This window comes from Protopterus annectens, chromosome 2.part2 (genome assembly GCF_019279795.1).
Source record: "Protopterus annectens isolate FY-2018-M chromosome 2.part2, PAN1.0, whole genome shotgun sequence".
Classification (NCBI taxonomy): Eukaryota; Metazoa; Chordata; order Ceratodontiformes; family Protopteridae; genus Protopterus; species Protopterus annectens.
This window is the reverse complement of record NC_056730.1, coordinates 677,136,035-677,158,374: the sequence shown is the minus strand read 5'-3', so window position 1 is coordinate 677,158,374 and position 22,340 is coordinate 677,136,035. Positions and strand designations below refer to the sequence as shown.

At 40.3% G+C, this 22,340-nt stretch overlaps 1 long non-coding RNA gene across 1 annotated transcript in view; it reads left to right on the top strand.

Moving 5' to 3' along the window:
* LOC122796043 overlaps positions 1-18,050 on the top strand; it is a 103,239-nt gene extending 85,189 nt beyond the window's left edge. Inside the window, exon 3 of the long non-coding RNA XR_006363904.1 lies at positions 17,623-18,050. This is a non-coding gene — a long non-coding RNA (uncharacterized LOC122796043). The remainder of the gene's footprint in view (positions 1-17,622) is intronic.
* Positions 18,051-22,340: the final 4,290 nt, after the last annotated feature.

Genomic DNA, 22,340 nt, shown 5'->3' with positions numbered 1-22,340 from the left:
CAGGATAGATTCCTACTTTAAACACACAGGTTCACAGGTATGTACATTTTAACTGCCAGCATCCCTGTTGATGTCCACATTCCCAGATGGTCATAATGACAGCCTTTACATGTGTAGTCTGTGTGGCGCGATTCGTAAGTATGTAGTATTGTAATAGTAATCTTTAAATAGGCAGGTGTTCCGTACCCGACTATGGCGTGTGTGTGTGTGTGTGTGTGTGTGTGTGTGTATGTCTGTCCCCATTTGCAGGTGGACTCTAAATTGCTTTTAGACTGCTCACACTCCATACATTTCTTATACCCACTGTTAGCAAGGCCGATGATGTCACCCATCTACAAATACACCTCTGGGAGGGATGTGTTCCAGTAATCTCGGTAGCGCGTTCTGTAAATGCATAATGCTGTAGTGTAATAAAGTAGTTAGGTCGGTGTTCTAGTCCCACACTTACTGTGTGTGTGTGTGTGTGTGTGTGTGTGTCCCTGTTTGCCTGAGGACTGAGTAATACCTTTATACTGCTCACATTCCGTACATGTCTTATACCCACCCTTACCAAGGCCGATGATGTTACCTATCTACAAATACACCTCTGGGGGTGCTGTGTCACAGTAATCTCGGTAGCGCATTCTGTAACTGCATAATGCTGTAGTGTAATAAAGTAGTTAGGTCAGTGTTCTAGTCCCACACTTGCCATGTGTCTGTGTGTCCCCATTTGCCTGAGGACTGAGTAATACCTTTATACTGCTCACACTCCATACATTTCTTATACCCACCGTTAGCAAGGTCGATGATGTCACCCATCTACAAATACACCTCTGGGAGTGCTGTGTCCCAGTAATCTCAGTAGCACGTTCTGTAACTGCGTAATGCTGTAGTGTAATAAAGTATTCTAGTCCCACACTTGCCGTGTGTGTGTGTGTGTGTGTGTGTGTGTGTGTGTGTGTGTGTGTGTGTGTGTGTGTCCGTTTGCCTGAGGACTGAGTAATACTTTTATATTGCTCACACTCCATACATTTCTTATACCCACCGTTAGCAAGGCCGATGATGTCACCCATCTACAAATACACCTCTGGGACTGCTGTGTCCCAGTAATCTCAATAGTGCATTCAGTAACTGTGTAATACTGTAGTGTAATAAAGTAGTTAGGTCAGTGTTCTAGTCCCACATTTGTTGTGTGTGTGTCCCCATTTGCCTGAGGACTGAGTAATGCTTTTATACTGCTCACACTCCATACATTTCTTATACCCACCGTTAGCAAGGCTGATGATGTCACCCATCTATAAATACACCTCTGGGAGTGCTGTGTGCCAGTAATCTCAGTAGCGCGTTCTGTAACTGTGTAATACTGTAGTGTAATAAAGTAGTTAGATCAGTGTTCTAGTCCCACACTTGCTGTGTGTGTGTGTGTGTGTGTGTGCCCATTTGCCTGAGGACTGAGTAATGATTTTATACTGCTCACACTCCATACATTTCTTATACCCAGCATTAGCAAGGCCGATGATGTCACCCATCTACAAATATACCTCTGGAAGTGCTGTGTCCCAGTAATCTCGGTATCACGTTCTGTAACTGCGTAATGCTGTAGTGTAGTAAAGTAGTTAGGTCGGTATTCTAATCCCAGACATGCCAACTGTGTGTGTGTGTGTTTGTGTGTGTCTGCCTGTGTGAGACAAGTACAGTTCTTTGTAGTATTTGCTGTAGCACATGCCCTAAATGTGTGTTGCTGCAGTGTGGTACTGTAGGGGTTTGTATACAGGACATGGCAAGTGTGTGTTTGCTTGTCTAGAGGTGGCCGTGATTGTCTTTCCATTGGACATGTTTGGGAGTGTGTTTTGTTTCCTATATAGTATCTGTATTATGACACATTGGCCACCTCAGGAGGAGTACAGCTGTCAATCATCCATGGCACTGTGTTGGCAAACCATACCCATACATCTGGCAAAAGGGCTGGTGAACTATGTATGCAGCCCTACTAGTACCCGGTATATGTCCCGCACCCATGTGCCATGCGCATACAACCTTGCCTAGGATATCCCACTATGCTGCTAGTAACATGCACATTGAGGACAGATAGTAGGCATGGTGTGACTGCAGTGGTCTGCAGAGGACATGGCACCCTGCACAGTGGTACAATAGGCACATATATGCAGACATTGTGCCTTCACTATGTTCCACACTGAATAGCTGCAACATATGTGGTACCATCATATGTGTTCCACTAAGGCCAGACAATGCTGTACACATGTGCCCTGTATGGACCCATGGCACTGACACCAATAATACCTGTCCATTCTATCCATGCAGGTGCAGGGCCGATCTGTTCATTATAAGCAGGTTTCACCACACCAGGCCAGTATTGACATATCGGGGTATAACAGGCTGTGTACACTACATGTGTCTGCCAAACCAGGTACACCTGTATATGTCACTGTATAATATTGTGGGACATGCACATCCCAGGCAATGTCCATGTGAAGGACTATCAAACACAAACATTGCATGCATTGCAAAGCTATGGCCCTACACATTGGTAACCAGGCTATCAGGCCAGATAATGCAGTACCCATCTGCGTGGGACATTGCAGAAACTACACCCCTGCACTGCACACAATTGTCAGGTGACACAATGGCAAGGATTACCTCTCACCCAGCCTTGTACAGCCATCTTGCACAGCCAAACACTACACACCCATGGAGCAATGCATACCTGCATGACAGTACTGGCACCCTGTGTCTGCATGTGGTTGTGATGCTCCCAACCACAGTCACTCCCAGTATAAACCTTGTCAGCATACCAACAGTTGTCAAGCACTTTCACATGCCCTAGCCCATAGAACCTCAGGATATCCCCTGTGGTGCATGTGGTCCTGTGCATTACTGCGGTGTGACAAACTAAGTAGCTACATTGTGTATTTGCCGCCCTGGCAAAGGTATCAATCCATGTCCATTAGAGTGTGGTTGTGGTGACAATGGCATCCGTTCACATGGACTGACGTGTGCCACACCTAATGTATGTCTACTGTATCTGTTGCAGATGGCACTCACTCAACAACACACATGTTCTTACAGCACTGCAACATGCCGCCTCTGTGGCACATGTAGTAACGTCATGCACATGTAATAGTAATGAGTAGTCAGGGGTTTGCCCCTGTACTATTCAGCATGTGGTAGATGATGCTTATGGTTAAGTCTCAAAGCCCTTCCCTGGTGTACATTGCCTGTCCCGCACACACACACTCTCTGGTGGATGTGAAGGTGTACACCTGCACAGCAGCAGCATGTGTATTGTAACAGATGGAAATGGTCAGGTGATGGCCTCTGCACCTATTGCAGTCCTCCTGTAGCTGATTGCATGTGGTACAGCTGTGATGGTGTTCCCATAGCCATCTGCATGATAAACACAGTACACTATCTAGGGAAACATGTTATTATCTGGCCATGACAGTCGCTGTGAGTGATACCTGGATGTGGTGTTCTGACACGGCATCGCAGATGATATCTGGATGCACCTCAATCATTTTCCACAGCGGGAAATAGCCTAATGACAGGAGGGTGATGTGCCACACAACTACAGCATACAAGTGTAGCTATGCTGCATTGAGACTACTGCCTGTTTAACATGTGTGTGCTAATGGCTATTCTGCATGTTAAAATACAGACATGACAGTACTTTGTTCATGAGGGAACCCCATCTGTAGGGCCATCTGTGAACAGGTCAGTGTGTGCAACCATTTGTTTCCTGTGTTACACACTGAACACACTTCTGTGCACAGCAGAAGCATGGTGTGGTGATTTCAGACAATACATGACAGGGATGTGTTACTGCCATCGCATCCCTGACTGGACATGTGTCACATGAGACAGTGGTATTACTGACACTGTGTGGGATTCCCAGTGACAAGCCAATGATGGGCATCTGTTCATAGCTGCGGTCACACATCTACACATTGTACAGTTGCCATGCGGTATATATGCATGTGTTGTGCTCCCTCTGCAAATGTATACCATCTGTTGTGTTGGGTTGGTGGTGATATCTGTTCATATTGTCGTAGGTAATCCTGTATGCTGTTGTCTATCACTAAGCCATGTGTGGGTTTAAAACGCAACACCATAGGCTCAATGGGTTGGTAGATCCCGGTAGAATCTTCTGTCCCACTTCATCTGACCATGGCACCGGGCACTAGCACATCTGGGGCCCAGCCATTAACATCAACCTCTGTTGGTTCTACATGACCTTATGGTGGTACAACCACTGAGGATGGAGCATGTCCCCTTTGGGAGCGGGACCAGACAGGTACATATCTGCTGTCATGCGGTCCCAGACATGTTGCATAGGTGGCTCCCTAAGAGGTTATGAAGCCAGATATGCCAGCTCAAGGGTGGAGTGTCACATTTACAGAGTGATGCTGCCCCTTCTGGACAGCCCCCAGCACTTCCTCCTTTGCAGCTGTGTAGGTGCAGTGGCATTTGGCCATGGCTGGAGACCTCCGTCCCACTATTCCCATGGGCTTTTGAATGCCAAAGACCCATCCCCATCCAGGTTGTATCTCACCCCCACATGTGTCATATACCAACCCTGTATGCTGTCATTTCTGTGCTCCTACCTATCCTCCAAGGCCATACCTACACTCCTTTCCCAACATCTGACCCTCACCTATGGATACATAAGGCCGTTCAGCCCCTAGGACACCATCTGCCCTATACATAGCTGTCCATTACACACACATGCCCACTGGGCACATGAAACCCTTGTAATATGCACCATAGCATACTACTGTTATCCTCACCACTGTCCCTCAGGTGCACGGTCCTGATATGCACATCACTCCTACATGGTCCAGGTACACATGAGGAGGACGACCCCATTGTACATAAAACACTACCGGTCCCTCTGTGGTTACCCCATTTACCTTTATCATGATGATAATGTTGCACACAACACATTGCAGGAGTACTGTTCACACATAATGATTGGACAGGTATTGTTGTGTTAATGTACATTACATGCACAGAGTGATGTATATGGCCAATGTACAACTATTTGCGTGTATGACTGACACATGTCTGTCTGAGGGAGTCTTGTGATCACATAGAGCAACACCATTACATAATACAGGCATCGATGGTGTTTCCCCTTTCATTCGTTTGTAATGCTTTGTTGCCACATGGTATGTCCCTGATACATCTTTATATATGTATGTACCTATATGCTGGACATAAACACTCACACATACATCTACATGATGGGATACATTCCTATACTGTTGAATAACTGCGCTGTATGATATCCTCTGATTACAGCCTCTTATGCTTGATTGACCTCTACATTTCTTAACCAATGCAATACTCGCGTACTGGAAGGCAAACATGCTTACACCCGCTCGATCCCGCACTTGCTAATGTACCGGCATTGGTGCTTGCATCTGTCACTCACACCCCTGGGTGTGAGCGAGGACCACAATATTACCTTGTGATGCCTATTACATCGTACTACTTGACTCCAGTATTGGGACTGGCCAACCATTAGGTGACGGCATCGCTTTCGACTGTACGGAATCAACAGCCTGTCCAGTGACACAATCATATTTGTGTGTACCTCATACAATGTGCTCCCACCTTGTGATGCCTATTACATCAGAATATATGAATACAGTATAGGAAATTGCTGCCTATTAGGCAACAGCATGGCGTTACACTGTACGGAATCAGTGGCCTGTCTGGAGAATTATTCATATTCGTGTGTTCCTGTTAGGCATACCTTGTGATGCCTATCAAATTGGACTACATGACTACAGTCATAGCCTGCCTTAGGCATAGGCCAACTAAGCGGCTGCCTAGGGCGCCTCTTTAGTGGGTACACTTTACCAGTATTTATTTGGTGTAGGATGGGGGTACTGGGGGGGTCTGGTCGGGGGTGCCGTTGTGCCCTCTGCCTAGGGCACCAGTTGACCTAAGGCCACTCCTGACTACGGTATCAGGAATGGCTGCCCATTAGATGACTGCATGGCATTTGACTGTACAGAATCAGTGGCCTGTCCGTTGAATCGTTCATAATTGTGTGTTCCTCTTACAATCTGCTCCCACCTTGTAATGCCTATCACATTGGACTACATGACTGCAGTATCGAGAATGACTGCCCATTAGGTGACGGCATGGCTTTCGACTGTATGGAATCAGTGGCCTGCCCATTGAATTAATCATATTTGTGTGTTCCGCATACACTCTGCTCCCATCTGGCTGATATATGGGAACTGAGACCCTGCATTACAAATGAGTAGTTGGGTTGTGGTAGCCACATCCATCCAACGGATCATGCTACCACATATCTATTATAGGTTTGCCATCTTCTCATTTGGCCAAGGTAGGACTTTAGGGTTACCACCTGCCCCACTTTGTGAGGAACAGAGCGAAAATAATCAAGACATAGCACTTGTCCAGATTACAGGACATTATTATACTCTACTTTTCATTAATAATTGCATACAGCAGTTATTTTATATATGACACTTCTATATGTTATGTGATGTAGCATAAGCAATTCAAATGCAACTAGATTAAGCTTTTATTTGTGAAAATAAGTGTAATCCTTAACTATGTACAGCTGTAGGTATGTTTAGTCCTGGAATGTTTGACATGTCTACAGAACATGTCCCACTCTGGCCATTTGGAAAGGTGGCAAGCCTATAGGACCTGTATGTACAGATGTCAGACTTTGCAGGGCAAAACACCCACAGCCAGTAGAAAGGGGTGTACTTCACTGTTTTGCCTAAATAAAAGGTTACTCTTGTAGCATTATAATTGCTTATACTGTTACCTATAACATTTAGGTGTTTCAGAGGAACATAATTGTTTTATGCTACTACTACAGACAATATAAGTAGTCTTTGCCCTAAATCACAGGACATTTGCCTTAATTACAGTTATTATGCAGGACACAACTGCCCACAAGGGAGTGTCCCTTGCAGAGGTGGACAGGTGGTAACCCCAAACTTACTATTCTATCAACTTTCTAAGGTAGTCGGCAGAACATGCGCTTTCTCTCACTATCAGAACTCTCATACGAATGGGGAAGAATAAACACTGAATCAGGGACACTGCATAACGACCTCAGGGACACATTTAGAAGGTTGGTGATATTAACCTGACACATTGACAGACACCTAGCACATATGTATTCATACACATTGTCTGAGGTGCATGCAGTTTATGACTCTTACATGTTGTCATTATTCATTACGTGTATTCCGCCACCTTTCCTTCTAATATCACTAGTTCTAGGATGGTTTAGATGAGACTGTGTTAAGATTCTGATTCGTAATCATGGACGTCCCTGGTAATCAGGGACAGTTCAATTATATGGTCCCTATGTATTCCCCCAATGGTTTACGGACTATCCAGTAGATGTGCTCTTACAGTTTTGGAGGTATGGGCATCTGCTATACCCACATTGGAATATTACTTACACCCATGGGGCGGTCCTAATACATGACTGCCAGCTAACACCTGCATGCCTAGCCCCATAATCGCATACCCATAGTTCCCCTACCTGCCACTACTCTACAGCACGCACTCATCCTTACTGTGGGTGCAGGTGGATGCAGGTGGGATATGAACACACCACTACACATTGCCCACTCTGCCCATGTTGGGACACATGTCATACGTTGTGTCAACCCATGTGTTATCATGCTTGCACAACTTACTGTTCCATGTACAGCTACATCCTGGTCGTAATGGTGTTCCCCCATTGGTTGAAGGTACCAAATTTTTGGCGTCTCGCAAGGGATGTCACTGTCCATGTTTAAAGTGTAGACTTTGTAGATCTCTACCACTGGTAGTTTCCTGCCGGTGGTCTGGGAAGCAGTGTTATATTTACCTTTATTGCGTGTCTGTATGTCTCACCAGCCTAGCTGGGGGGGTGATAAGTAGATGTTTGTTGAGTGGACCTCCCACCAACATATGCCCAGTCTAAACATGTTACCCGTAACTGCTGTAACATAACCTAGGTATATACATGTGTATATTTACTGTAACATATATATATATATATATATATATATATATATATATATATATATATATATATATATATTTACATTAATATATACAGACATATCTGCATATGTATTCATATATGTATATTCATATCTTGCTGCTATATATATATATATATATATATATATATATATATATATGGGTCTACTTCTATTCGCTGACAGCCCATTTCACTGAAACCCATTTCGTTGACAGCTCATTTCATTGACAAAAGTATTCAAGGCAAAAACCTGGGTTTTGCCCCCCTCCCCACTGTTGTGCGACTGTGGAGTTGTTATATATAGTTGGGGGGGCGCAGCCCCCCACCTAGAATGTTTGCAATGAAATGAGCTGTCAACGAAATGGGTTTCAGTGAAATGGGCTGTCAGCGAATAGAAGTAGACCCATATATATATATGTGTGTGTGTGCATATGTATGTATATATATATATATATATATATCTATATATATATATATATATATATATATATATATATATATATATATATATATTTATATGATTAGATATATGTACATCAGTGTGTCAATACATTCCCCGCTCATATGCACTTACACATGCGTAATGGTATTTTTAAGCTTCACCAGCATACTAATGCCTTATTCATTATAACGTAGACACACTCCAGTTATCTTGTAATTGGTATGTAGCACATTATAATGATGGTAATTGGAATGTGATAGTGTGATTCGACCCGTCCCTCTTCTGCACAGCCTATTATTCCATGTACTGTTGATGTTTGTATGGGCACATTCCTATTATTTATGTCAACAAATGGAATGCATGTGTTACAGAATTTGTACGTCAACATATATTGTTGTCTGCATGTGAGTATGCATATATACCTATTACAACCTAGCAGACCTCCATGGAGCAGTCCATTAGAACCAGCCCATCCAGCCCTGGCACGCCTGGATCCATAATTGCATACCCATAGTTCCTCCACCCCAACCGTGTTAAATTTACATGCGTAACATCCGTTATCCACTTGTTATCGCAGCCATGACACACCTTTACACATTTCCCTCTCCAGTGCTTTTGGGGCCCTACACACATTTTGTCCCACCACGTGTATTCACAGGGTCTCCCGCCATGTATATTTGCACATACGTGCCTTTCCTGGGGTTATGGAATACAGCCATTTGCGCTTTCCAATTTTTGGAGGTCCCAGCATGTGACTACATTCCGTTTGTGTGTAAAGTAGACCTAGCATTTCAATGATGTTACTCCCACTGGTAATACTCTGCCTGTGGTGTGAGTAGCGGTGCTCTGCTCACTCCTGGGCAACTTTTTATGACATACACTGAAAGTACTTTATAATACCAACATTGCTCTTTATTCACTTCACATCCCTTGTGTATGTTTTACTGAAACAATGTCCATTCTTTATATATATATATATATATATATATATATATATATATATATATATTTGTCATGTATGTAGATATATATCTATACACACATATGTGGGTGTGTTTATATATATGTATATATATATATATATAAATAAATATAAATATATATATATAAATATATATATATATATATATATATATATATATATATGTATATATATATATATATATATATATATATATATATATTACATCTGTACATACACACATACATTTTCTATTTTCCTATGCTGGGAGCTGCTTACACCCACGCAGGCACACTCGCCTATGCTTACTGTGCGTTACATATGTTTACTGTCGCTTATTTATGCTTATTTGTGCCTTATACATTATGAGAATACCACTCTGATTGAAAGGATCTGGTTAATAGTCCCATGCGATACACACGTTCACCTTTACATGTTTAAATGTCGGTATTACAGCAGAGCAACATTCATTCCACAAGGAAAATGATATGTGCTATTGTTGACCTTGAACCGTGAATGCCTTTTCGTTAGGAGGATGCTCTAACCACTACACTATTTGTGTTTTGCCTTATTTATATGTTTACCCATGGTGCATAGTTATGCGAACACACACCTCATCACTTCACTTACACAGCAGGCATCCATTTACCTGTTGGTAAAAATGCACTACTACACATGCGCCATTCCCTATTCCCTACTGCTCTGGACTTGTGCCGCATGTTGACTCACTCCGAGGATATTCAGACCTCTACAGCCTATAGTCCTGGCACATACGTGTGTTTGATTGTCAGGGTGTTCATATAGTTTTCTGGGTTTAGGCTTGTCTAACTGGGGACTGGTACTGCCCTGTACCTAGTTGAAAGTCAGATTTTGCAAGGGGAAATTGTTTGGTCCACTTTTAGTGTCCTACCTGTGGTTGGGGATACAGAGGTGTGCTCACCTATGGCCATCCTGATATATAACAGCACTAACTATTACGGGGATTTCCTATATTGTGACCATGTTCATTCTTCATATCTACATATATTTATTTATATATATATATATATATATTTATATATATATATATATATATATATATATATATGTGTGTGTGTGTGTGTGTGTGTGTGTGTGTGTGTGTGTATATTTATTGGTTTGTACATACACATGCATATACACCTACATGCTCATTTACATTTCTCATACCGTTGAATCACCGCCACCTACCATCGAGCATACATGCTTGCATACCCACTTACATCTCGGGTTGCCACCTTTTCATATGGCTACAGCGGGGCATTTTCGGGACACACATCAGACTTTACAGGCCGACAAATACCCACGGTCAGTACAAAGGTTAGAACTTTACTTATTTGCCTAAATGAATGCTTATTCTTGTAGTGGTTTGCTTCATCTGTTTCTTGTAACTTTGAGTATTTTACATAAATAACTGTTTTATGCAACTTTTCCATGAAATATGGGACATACTTTCTACAATCACAGGACATTTGCCATTGCATTATATTTGGTCTGGACACAACTGCCCAAAAAGGGACTGTCCCTCACAAGGTAGGGCACGTGGTAACCCTTCTTACGTCTGCTTTACAGCGCCTTAAGCACCCTATATCTGACTGCCACTATGTGAATGTGTAAGGTATATTTTCCCGATAATGCACATGGGGAGACGTGCATTACAGTCAGGTGTTTAATCCCTCGCAAGGTAGGGCAGGTTGTAGCCCTACTTACGTCTGCTTTAAAGCGCCTTAAGCACCCTATATCTGACTGTCACTATGCATATGTGTAAGTTATATATTCCCGATAATGCACATGGGGAGACGTGCATCACGGTCAGATGTTTAATCCCGGGTCGTAGGTTCTGCAGGACCGGCTGGAGGCTGAGCAGTCTTGTGGACAACTATTGCTCATACAACTTGTGTCCAGATGTATACAGGACTGGACATCATGTCATGACACCAAGTCTAATGTTTAGAAAAGATACATATCCCATGAGGGATATCCAAAAATTGTGGGGACCGATGACCATCTTTGCTTTACAGCTGTAAGGTAGGGTTATACATGCAAGGGATACATAGTTTGCAATCCTGAGAATGCTTTGGGTGAGACTGCCTACTAGATATGGGTAGGGGTCACTATGTGCAGGTATGGCCACGCCTATCTAGCAGCCCGAGTATGGTTGGTTTTGGTGGACGTTCAGGAAGGGGTGGGTGGTGTGCTGTGAAGGGGATGATGGGTATTCAATTATGTATCCAGGTGTGTTGGGGTTGGATGGCTCAGTTCAGGCCAGACCATTATGTGGGTATGTGCCGGTAATGTTTCTGTACATGTGTATTGCACATTTTAATGTTCACATGTTTGTGGGATTGTATTGCGGATGTCTATATTTGTTCCTTGATTATCTTTCTGATTCACCCACCGCTCCCTTATAGACCTCCAGTTCACCTATTGTGCATCCAACCCAGTCTCCCCTTGGCGAATTATTACATTACCTGTCACCTCCCACCCCCATATTCCACAAACAACATTCATCACTTCTCTAGTTGATGGCCCATGGCACACTCAACAGAACACATTGCATACACTACATATCTCTGGGGCCAATATGGTTGTGAGGTCTATACTAACATTTCAGATTGTCCACATGCTGTACTTCACGCACATAGGTACTCGCAAATACTTATCTTTCATGACATGGTAGGTAGACCCTGGTAATACCCGTTCATCTATGGGCCATCCTGACAAGGATGACTTGGACCACGAATGGGCAGATATTGGGCAAATGTTCTGACCATTATTAGGGTTGCCACCTTTTCATATGACTTGGATGGGACATTTTCATGGCACACATCTTAGTTTACAGGCCAACACATACCCATGGTCATTACAAAGGATAGTACTTTAGTTTCATGCCTACATATAAGCTTTTATTGTTGTAGCGGTGTAGTTGCTTATTCTGTTTCATTTACTTGCGTATTCTGTTTCTTGTAACATATAGGTATTTTATATACAGACATACGTACTGTATGGGACTATTACATAACATATGGGGAATAATTATGTCCTACTATCGCAGGACATTTCACATTTATTATGATTTTGATATGGACACACCTGCCTAGAGGGCTACTGTCCCTCACAATGTAGGACAGGTGGTAACCCAAACCATTGAGCTAGACTTGGCAATTGGCGGCGCACTAACACGATGCATTTCGCTTCCACTTGGTATAACTAGCAACACTAAAATGGAATATGGGCATGGGGTTTTAAATATCTTTGTTCGAGGGATGGGGACTCAATATTCAGCTATGTGCCTTTGTGTTTACTTCTTATTGTGGTGTTCATAATGATGTATTGTATGCTTTGCATACATTTCAGTATCCATGGACACTGAAAGGAATGATTACTATTAGAGGCAGGCTGTACTAGTCAGCATTTTAGGTTGCGCGTATGCAGCCGACATGTTCACGCCTCCGTGCAGCGCGTGGACATGCCCCCTGCACTCATACACGTTTCCTAGGCATGTGGCGTTATGGCAGCGTGCCTTCATTCATATGCATGTGGTGCTGCTGCGCCATCTCTATGCCGCATGGTCAGCGCAAGGCTAATGCCATCCTTGCGCCGAGCTTCATGAATCCCGGGGATTATCAAAGAGACTGTGTATAATCTGTAGACTCCAGTGAACTGTATCGCAAAGTTCTACCACACAAGATAATTTATTTTTTTCTGCAGAAATAGGGAGCTGAAGATGTGTGTCTTCTTTCTTTAAATTGCTGTTGACACTAGTATCCCTGGGATTCATTAATGCCTACACTAAGTGTACACTATTCTGAGCGAACAGACTACACAAGCATAACTCACACATTCCTCCTCCTAATTTTAGTTTTCCTATTGATTTTCTTGCAGCCTTAAATATCGAGGGAGATTCATAAAGGTTATCATAAAGTCTAGACTATATACACACTTAGTGTAATCTTTTTGAGTGACTAGTAAGCCTAAAAATGTGGTAAGGATGTTCTTGTATACTCAGTGAAGGGCATTATTGACTCTGGTCATGTAGTATGATTTTCTATGTACGAAACATTTTCAAAAATCACATGTGATGAGGGGGTATTAAGAAAATTGTGTGAAGGGGTAAATCAAGCCTGAAAACGTGGATATACATTCAAAACTAGGGAGAGTCTTCCAAAATAAGGACAGCTGAGATATCTGTTGACATCACTGACATGGACATGCATTCCCTGTATGCAGTAATTCTATACAACGAAGGAATAGAACAAGTATGACAAATGTTTAGTGAGGCTGATAGAGTGGGCCAACCTGAAATACAGATAATCTATCAATATCTGGACATAATCTTGATCAAGTTTATTTTATTTGGCAACATTTTTTATCAGACCACCAAAGTGGCCAGGGGTGCAGCAATGGACCCCAGTTTCATAAATTTAGTTCTGTTATATTGTGTACAGTTCATCTTTCAAGTGTCAAGCAATTTTTTAATAGTTGATATTCATTTGGCATGTGTCTTGCCATGAACCATTGTTCAAGCATGAATTTCAATCTTCAAGCAGGCAGTATTGAAAGTAAGAGAGGAGGTAGAGGAGGCAGTACCTGCTTGATGACAGTCTTATTCAGAATGACCATTATGCTCACTGCCAGATGCTTTCTCTTAAATGAGATCTTGATAACAATTAATTGACTTGTCACACTCTTTTGGGTTGTTGGTAGGCTCTACAGGCCAGCTTGCCTTGCATTCCATATAGATTTTTTTCTGCTGGTTAATATAATGAAGTGATTCAATTTTTCCTGATAAAACTGCCGAGATCAAAAAATCCATCCTCACTGGTCCTTCAGATGAGCATATTTAGTCATCTGAACTGGGTAACTTGGACTGGTATTGTGCTAAGTTTGAATACAGTGATTAGGACAGTCTCATGAGCATGGTTTCAGCTATGTGATTTTTACCTGGGGTGTGTATCACTTCTTAAAACCTGTTTTATGGCCATTGCCCATTAATTCTCCATAATGTCCACTCATGTTTGAGTATGGAGAAATTCTTACACATCTTAAAGGAGGTATTGGTGACCCCAATGCTCAGAAAAGTCTTCTGTGGAATCAAACATAGTAGAGAATTGCCAAAAAATCTTCTATTTGTCTACAAGTTTTGTGAGAAGGTGTTTCATACACAGCTGTATTCTCATCTAATGTCTCACAAATTGCTGGAATTGTTACATTCTGTCTGTAGATCTAGGCACAGCAAGGAGACAGCACTCATAAAAATTTTAAATGACTTTCTTGTGAGGGATCAGAAAAATACTCTATTCTGATCATAATCCATCTCGCTGCAGCTTTCAGTATGGTGGCTCGTGGGCTTTGACTGAATGCCTAAATCACTATTGCGGGATCACCACTATGGTTCTTCATTGGTTTATAGCCTACCCCTCTGGCTGCATGTACCATGCATTATCTGGTTTAAATTCATCCCAAACACACACACACACACACACACACACACACCTTGGAGTGTGGTTTACTGAAGGGCTTGATACTGGCTCCTTTATTATTCACCACATGCATGTTGCCCCTGAGGGAGGTCAGTACATGGAAAGGTATAACTTACCAGTCTCATGCTAATAATGCATAGCTATACTTTTCCTTCTGCCTGAACTCACTGCCAGACTTTGTCACTAAGGAGTCTTTTCTTCACTGAATAAACATAAATTAACCAAAACTTAACCCAACCAAGACAAAGCCTGTATTTGTGCATGTTACTGTCTATCTGTCAAATATTCCACTGTTAACTAAATAAAACTTAATAAATGTGTTAGGGGGTGTGGAAGGATGTAATATACTATTAAGGAAAAAATGGCAATTTTTTTGTCTAACACAAACAATTAAGAACGAGTTTAAAAGAATGAGGTGAAATATTCACATCACAAACTAGATTGTTTCTTATCTGACATCTTGCCCAGAGGTTATTACAGCAGTTGAGTGCAAGTCTTTTTTCAGGTTAAAGATCTATTTAAACAAAGTATCTTGGCATTTCCAAAATTCAGAAACATGGTTTAGACCTTCTAATATGTTTGGTTGTAGAAGCTGCTCGTTCAAAGACTGCACCTCAAGTGGTGTTTGTAGACAGGAAATTAAAACCTATTTTGATCTTCATACACACTTTTTAAGAGGTGCATGGCATTTCTTGAAGTTGTTGTCAGAGGTGGAGTTTGTAGATGATGCTTTATTTTTGACAGTTGATGAGATTAATTTGTTTATACTGATACAACATGAGGTTGGTTTACCTCTATTCACTGAAATTCTAATCCAGATCCCCAAGCAAAAGGCACTGAAATAAGGTCACTGTAAAATGGTGGATTTGATGCTGCAGAACAATGCTTTCTATTTTGAGGGGAAATATTAACACTATATCAACAATGGTTGCCACGGTAAGAGCCTCAGCCCCCAGCACATGTGAACATTATCCTGTGGGCTTGAAAGAAAAAAAAAACGCTTGTGTTTGGGTCCAAATACCAAGAGCACTTGTATTTCTGTATTAGGTTTTTAGACAACATTTTTATCATCTGGAAGGGAGGTGTAGAAGTTATGGAAGAATTTATGGAATTTATAATTAACATGACTAGCTTGCTGAAATTCACATATAATCAGTGTTAATTTTGCTGATTTTCTTAGTAGTATGGAATGGGTGTTTTTCAATCCATGGTTTATAGAAAGCCCATCTTTTTAAATGCCTGCCTCCATTTTGGAAGAGGTCACCCTCACTAACTAAAGAAAAGTCTGGTAAAAGGCCAGATGGTGAAATTATCCAGACTGATAACAGATGATGAGGCATTTATGATGGAGCTGGTCAAATGAAAAGACATATTTTTGACTAGGTACCCAGGTTTAGTACTTTTGATAAGTAAGGAAATCACTAAAGACAGGTATCCAAAGTTCAAACCCATCATTGATAGGAATGGAGCAGTTATTCCAGAGAAGCCTTGAGTAAGACTAGAGTGATGATTTTGTCCTTTACTTTTGATGCTAACATCATTAATTCTGTTATAAGAATAAACCAGAAACTGGCCTTAACAGGACCTTAAAGGAAGGTTAGGCACTGATCCATATTTGTGTTTTGTTAAATATATATATATATATATATATATATATATATATATATATATATATATATTTATATATATATATATATATATATATATATATATATATATATATATATATACAATACAAAATAAATTCAATTTTAGAAATTAGCCACTGGAAAGAAAAAAAAATACCACCAGGATAAATGGTACAAGAAAATGTGGGAAGAATTATTGCAGGTACATTTGGATACCCCTAATGTGACAGTCACAGGTTATGACAAAATTATTGGCTGTCTGAGTTATTTCCACTGTAATACAAAGGAGTCATTTATTTAACATTGTGCTGCTCATGTAGTGCATTCTAAGTAGGAAAGATGGAGAGAACATTATACTCTAGAATTTATGAGCACAGATATGATATCAAAAGTGATAATAAAAACATTGTTCTATAAAGGTATTCTAATGACTGCAAACATTAAAAAAATCCTTAATTTTGGAGAAAGAATTAGTAAATGTCATGGGTAGCTCATTGGAATACAGAGAACTAGTGTGGCAATTTCCACTGAATGTGACATAGCACCCTGGTTTAAATGAACACATTTTAAAGTTAAAGTCAGCTAAACTATAAGTACCATAACATATTTAAATTGAATGGTAAAACTGTATTTTATCACCAAGTGCTGAATTGTCAAATACCACATTTTAAAATCACATTTTTTAAAGATTATATATGAATTGTTAATTTACTAATTATGGCACATTCTGATGACATCCTGAACTGTTATGTGGGTGAAACCACTAAATCGTTTATTAAAACAAGTGTTGATTACCAAGTCAGTGTTCTTTTTTAATTTCGTTATTGTTTTGTAACTTTAAAACATTGTGGGCTGTGATTGTGGATTTGGCTTGTCATCTATAGCGACAACCAGTTCTAATTTGTGCCTAAGCATCATAATCTGGACATTTGTCTAGATAAAGAGTTGAATTTTAAGGAACAGATGTTAGATGTTATAAAGACATTTTACTTTTATCTTAGAAAAATCTCTTGCCACAGACATTCTAATAAAGGTTTATCTATTTTCTTTCATTTTAGAAATATCATTTATACTATGAAACATCAATTTCCAAAATCCTGAAGATCAGAAATGGCAAAAAGTAATGCCTGCAACACAAAAGAGTGAACAAATTAGCTGTAATTGTTTTTATATATATATGTTGTTATATATGTTATTTTTTTTTTAGAAAGGCAAGCCCCCCACACCTCACAAGCATATCTATATCAACTCCATAGTCACACCAACTTGAATAAGGAAGAAATGTTTAAAAATAAGTAAATAATTCCTGCCATACAGTTAGAAATCACACTGGCAATTATTTCTAATGGTTAAAAGAGATCAAGGTGATGTTCCTGTTTTTTCTTTAGGCTACTGATTCTTGAGCAATTTCAGTTTGATCAACTGTCCATATTTTCACAGAATGTCCAGACTTTTGTCTGTTATTTTTGGTCCATTCCTCATAAAATTTGTGTGTGTGTGTGTGTGTGTGTGTGTGTGTGTGTGTGTGTGTGTGTGTGTGGGGTTGGGGGGGGGGTTTGGCAAATAACTGAGAATTGACATTACTAAATATCACTAAATAATGACAAATGTGAGTTTCAGACTTCATATACTTCAAAAATACATAATAATGCAAAATCTATATTTCTAAGTTTGTAGGAGCAATATTTAAAATCAGTCCCTATTTTCGGCCTTTGTTCCCCTATTATTTTTGGCTTTGTTGAGATTTCTTTCACTGAGAGGTTGAGAGGTATGACTGTAGGGGAGCCAGAACTTACCACCTTGATCAAATATTTTTATTGAGCTTTGGCTTCCTAACAGTAGTAAATGTATTGGTCCTGTGGCACTTTGACCACTGCAAAGCTCTGTGGGCAGGACTATAATAAAATACCATAAGAATATGTGAAAAACTATATGCTATCAAAACGAAAAGTGGCAGCAATGCTCTGTGCATGTATTCTGTTGCCCACCCAACTCATAAGAAATTCAGTTCTCAAGTTTTAGAAAAAAAAATAACCTGGATTTCTAGGGGATGCAGTATTGAAAGCATGCTGGGAAAATTTGAATATTTCTGGCTAGTCTTGCTGAACATTTGCAAGGAAGATGGCTTTAATGAAAGACCTTTGAAACATTAATTTGGTATTTTAAAAAAGGCATATTTATTTTGCTTTATGTATTCTCATACTGTCATAGATGATACAAATGTGAAGCTTTTATGATTTTTGTCTGAAGTCTTAACAAGGCAAGCTGATACAGTTGCACTTAGAAGTTCAAGTTTTCTAAAAAACAATATTGATTACTGTTTAATGCAATTAATTAAAATATAAATTAATATAAAAGTTCAATTTTTATCAGTCTAATGAAGTTCTTATTTATTAAGGAATTTCCACTACTGATGTCACTTTAACATTCATTATTTGTCCATTAAATAACGATATTTAATAACAAGAGTGTAAGCTTGATGTGTTTTGATTCAATATTGCAAAATGCTAAATCTTTCAGAAGCAAGTAGGTCCAGTATTCTGCAAGCTTTCTTTGATGCTCTCAGACACTGTTTGCTTACCTTTAGGTTATCTGATAAAAACTATTTCCAGGTTCCTTCCTTTACTGTGTTGCCATTCCTTCTTCTCTGATAATGCATACTCTTCCACAGGCTTTCCTTTCCAGCTTTATTAGTATTGTTTTGAGAATAAATTTGTGACATCATAAAAATTGCAAAGAGAGACTTCAATTTAGCTACATTGTGTGCAAAAACAATGCAAGTGATTGACTTTGGTAGTGCCTTTACTGATGCATCTGTGCTAATAATATTTTCATGTAATTAAATTCTATTGTTTAATCAGTGTTTTACCTGTGCATCAATTACAGGATCTATTCCAAGCCATTCTATTTTTTTAATGTGGTATGTTATCGGACGCCTTATTAAATTTCAAGTAGGTAGTACCTACTGCCACTTTTTAATCCAGTATCCTACCTACCTAAACAAATTAATTTATTAATTTTGTATGACAGAAAACTTCTCTGAATCATAGCTGCAACTGGTTGCATGTTTTATTGGTTTCCAGATCTTTTATTTTTTCCCTTAACATCATTTCTATAATGGTCCCTGTTACGGAGGTCAGGCTGACCTTTGTGGCATTTTTGCATCCTCTTTCTCTCATTTATGTGAAAGTAAATCACATCTGTCCTCTTTTAGTTTTTGCAAATCTTACCATTTGCTCAGGATTTAACAATAAGCTTAGTCAGTGTATTCACAATGTAATTCTCAGTTATCCAAGAATTCTGTGATAAGTGCTGTAAAGCCCATTGCTTTGTTGTTTTTTATTTCTTTTATGATTATTTTTCAGACTCTTCTTATTAGTCAGACACATACCAGTATATCTACGGTTTCCCAGTAAGAGAAGTCACTGAAGCAATCAGTGGTCATCAAATATGCATATCAGGGAAATGTAACACATTGGCAGACTGATATCAAAAAAAGAACGCTAGGTTTCAATGGAATTGAACCTCCTGCAGGAATCTATGGCTGTAACACTTATGGGAGATTTCTAGAAAAATCTTGGACTCCTCCCCTCATCACCTTTGTGTTCAAAGAGGAACACTACCCTCACCTTCTCCAGCTATACTTGTCTTACCTTCAAAAATCTCACTAAAAATAGCAGGGAATTGATGCCAAAACATTTCTTGTGAATCTCAGTATCTGTGCAATGATGGGCACTAATATGCACCTCACTTATACAATAGATGGTCAACTACTAAAATATAGGTATTGTATTATTATGTTTTCAATGGCACTTTAAAGTGTAAAACATGGCAGTCCTCCATCTCTCTCTTGTTCCTGCTGAGAATACCTTCTATACAGTGACTCCATCTTCAGATAGTTTATTATAGGATGATAGTTGTCTCAGTCCTAATGTGTTATGCCCACCTTGGGTGTGCAGAGTTGCCAGCAGGTCCTTAGGTTTATGCACAGCATTGTGCATTACTTTTCATGATGTTTATCAGGTGTGCTCATCATGCAAAGTAAGCGATTCTGTAACAATAGTGAGATGAGCACTAACATATATTAAAGCAGCATTTCCAAGAATATAAAAGCAATATACAGGTGCTGTGAAGAATTCATAGGTTGCTAATTCTTCTTGGAGTCAGAAAATCTAAATGCTAAAGAGAACCCAAAAAAAAACACACTTACATGTAATATTTTTGTGATTTACAGAGTTCCTTTGATTATGACATCTCATTGAAAAATAACTCTCCAGCAGTCTATTGTCAGCCTAGGACAAAAATATTTGTGTAAAAGCCTTTAATTCTTGTTATGGCTCCTTGTTTAGGTTCATAGGTTCATAGGTTCATACTAGGCTATCTGCCCTGGGGTATTTATAAGCCTAGCCCGATTGTGTTTGGCTTATGCCACCCCTTGATTTGAGTATACTGTGCCCTTTTTAAAGTTTAGTTTACTGTGCCTCTGTCTAATAGTGACACGGGAGTAATCCCCGGGACAAACCTATGATCCCCCATCCACTCATCAAGATTCTTCTTGAAGAGAGTCAGTGAGGTGCTCTGCCTAACATGAATTGGAATTCTATTCCAGAGCGAAGGGAGCCTCTGGGTTATGAATCTGTCCCTCCAGCATGTTCTATTTATTTCTGTGCTGAGGTTCAAGTCCCTCGAGCACGTGGCTCTAAGGGATTTAGATTTACTGAGGTGGAGCATGTCCATTAATTCTGGGTTAGACATAGCTTTATATGTCAGGCATAGATCGCCTCGAAGTAGGCGGTATGCAACTGAGTAGAGCTGGAGTTTTTTTTAACTGAGCAGCATATGGCATCGGTTTGAGTCCCTTGATCCTCCTGGTGAGGTACTTTTGGGGTCTTTCTAATTGCTGCAGGTGTCGGGTAAGGTACATCCCAAATGGGGCATTGTATTCTATGATGGGCCTGATGAGGGATGAATAAAGGGGCACGATTACCTCTCTTGATCTAGATGTGAATCCTTTCATGATGAGGTGGGCTATGTAGAAGGTCTTTCTGACCACTTTGGCAATGTGGTTGTCAAAGGAGAGATTGCTATCAACTTGGGTTCCCAGATCCCTAATTACTTTCTCTGTACTTAATGGGTTACCACCTATGTGGTAATTTGTGGGCACATTGTTTTTGCCAAAGGGTATGGCTATACACTTTTTGGCATTTAGCTTTAGACCATGGCTCTGGAACCAGTTATCCGTCTCTGCGAGACCTTTTTGAAGGATGTTTGTGTCAGCTGGAGAGTCGATTATGGCACCCAGTTTGCAGTCATCTGCAAACTTGGTGAGCCATAGTCCTCCCACATTGGCCTGTACCTCAGAAAAGTAAATACTGAACAAGAGAGGTCCCAGGACAGAACCTTGTGGGATGCCACTTGTGACCGGTTTCGAGTCTGACATGGCTCTAGCAACTCTGACTCTGTGGGTTCTGTCTTTGAGCCAGTTTGCGACCCATCTTATGACATAGGGGTTTATATTTAGGCTGGATAGCTTATCTATGATGCCCGAGTGGGGTATTGTGTCAAATGCCTTTGCAAGGTCCAATAGACTGTGTGGACTACCTTCCCTTAATCTATGGCCTTGGTGACTGTTTTGAAGAAGTCGACCAGGTTCAAAAGGCAGGACCTGCCCTTGACGAAGCCAAATTGGGTAGGATCTAGTGTCTGTAGGTCCTCAATGCCTTTGTTTATGAGTTCCATGATGATTCTCTCCCATAGCCTTGCAGACTAGGCTAGT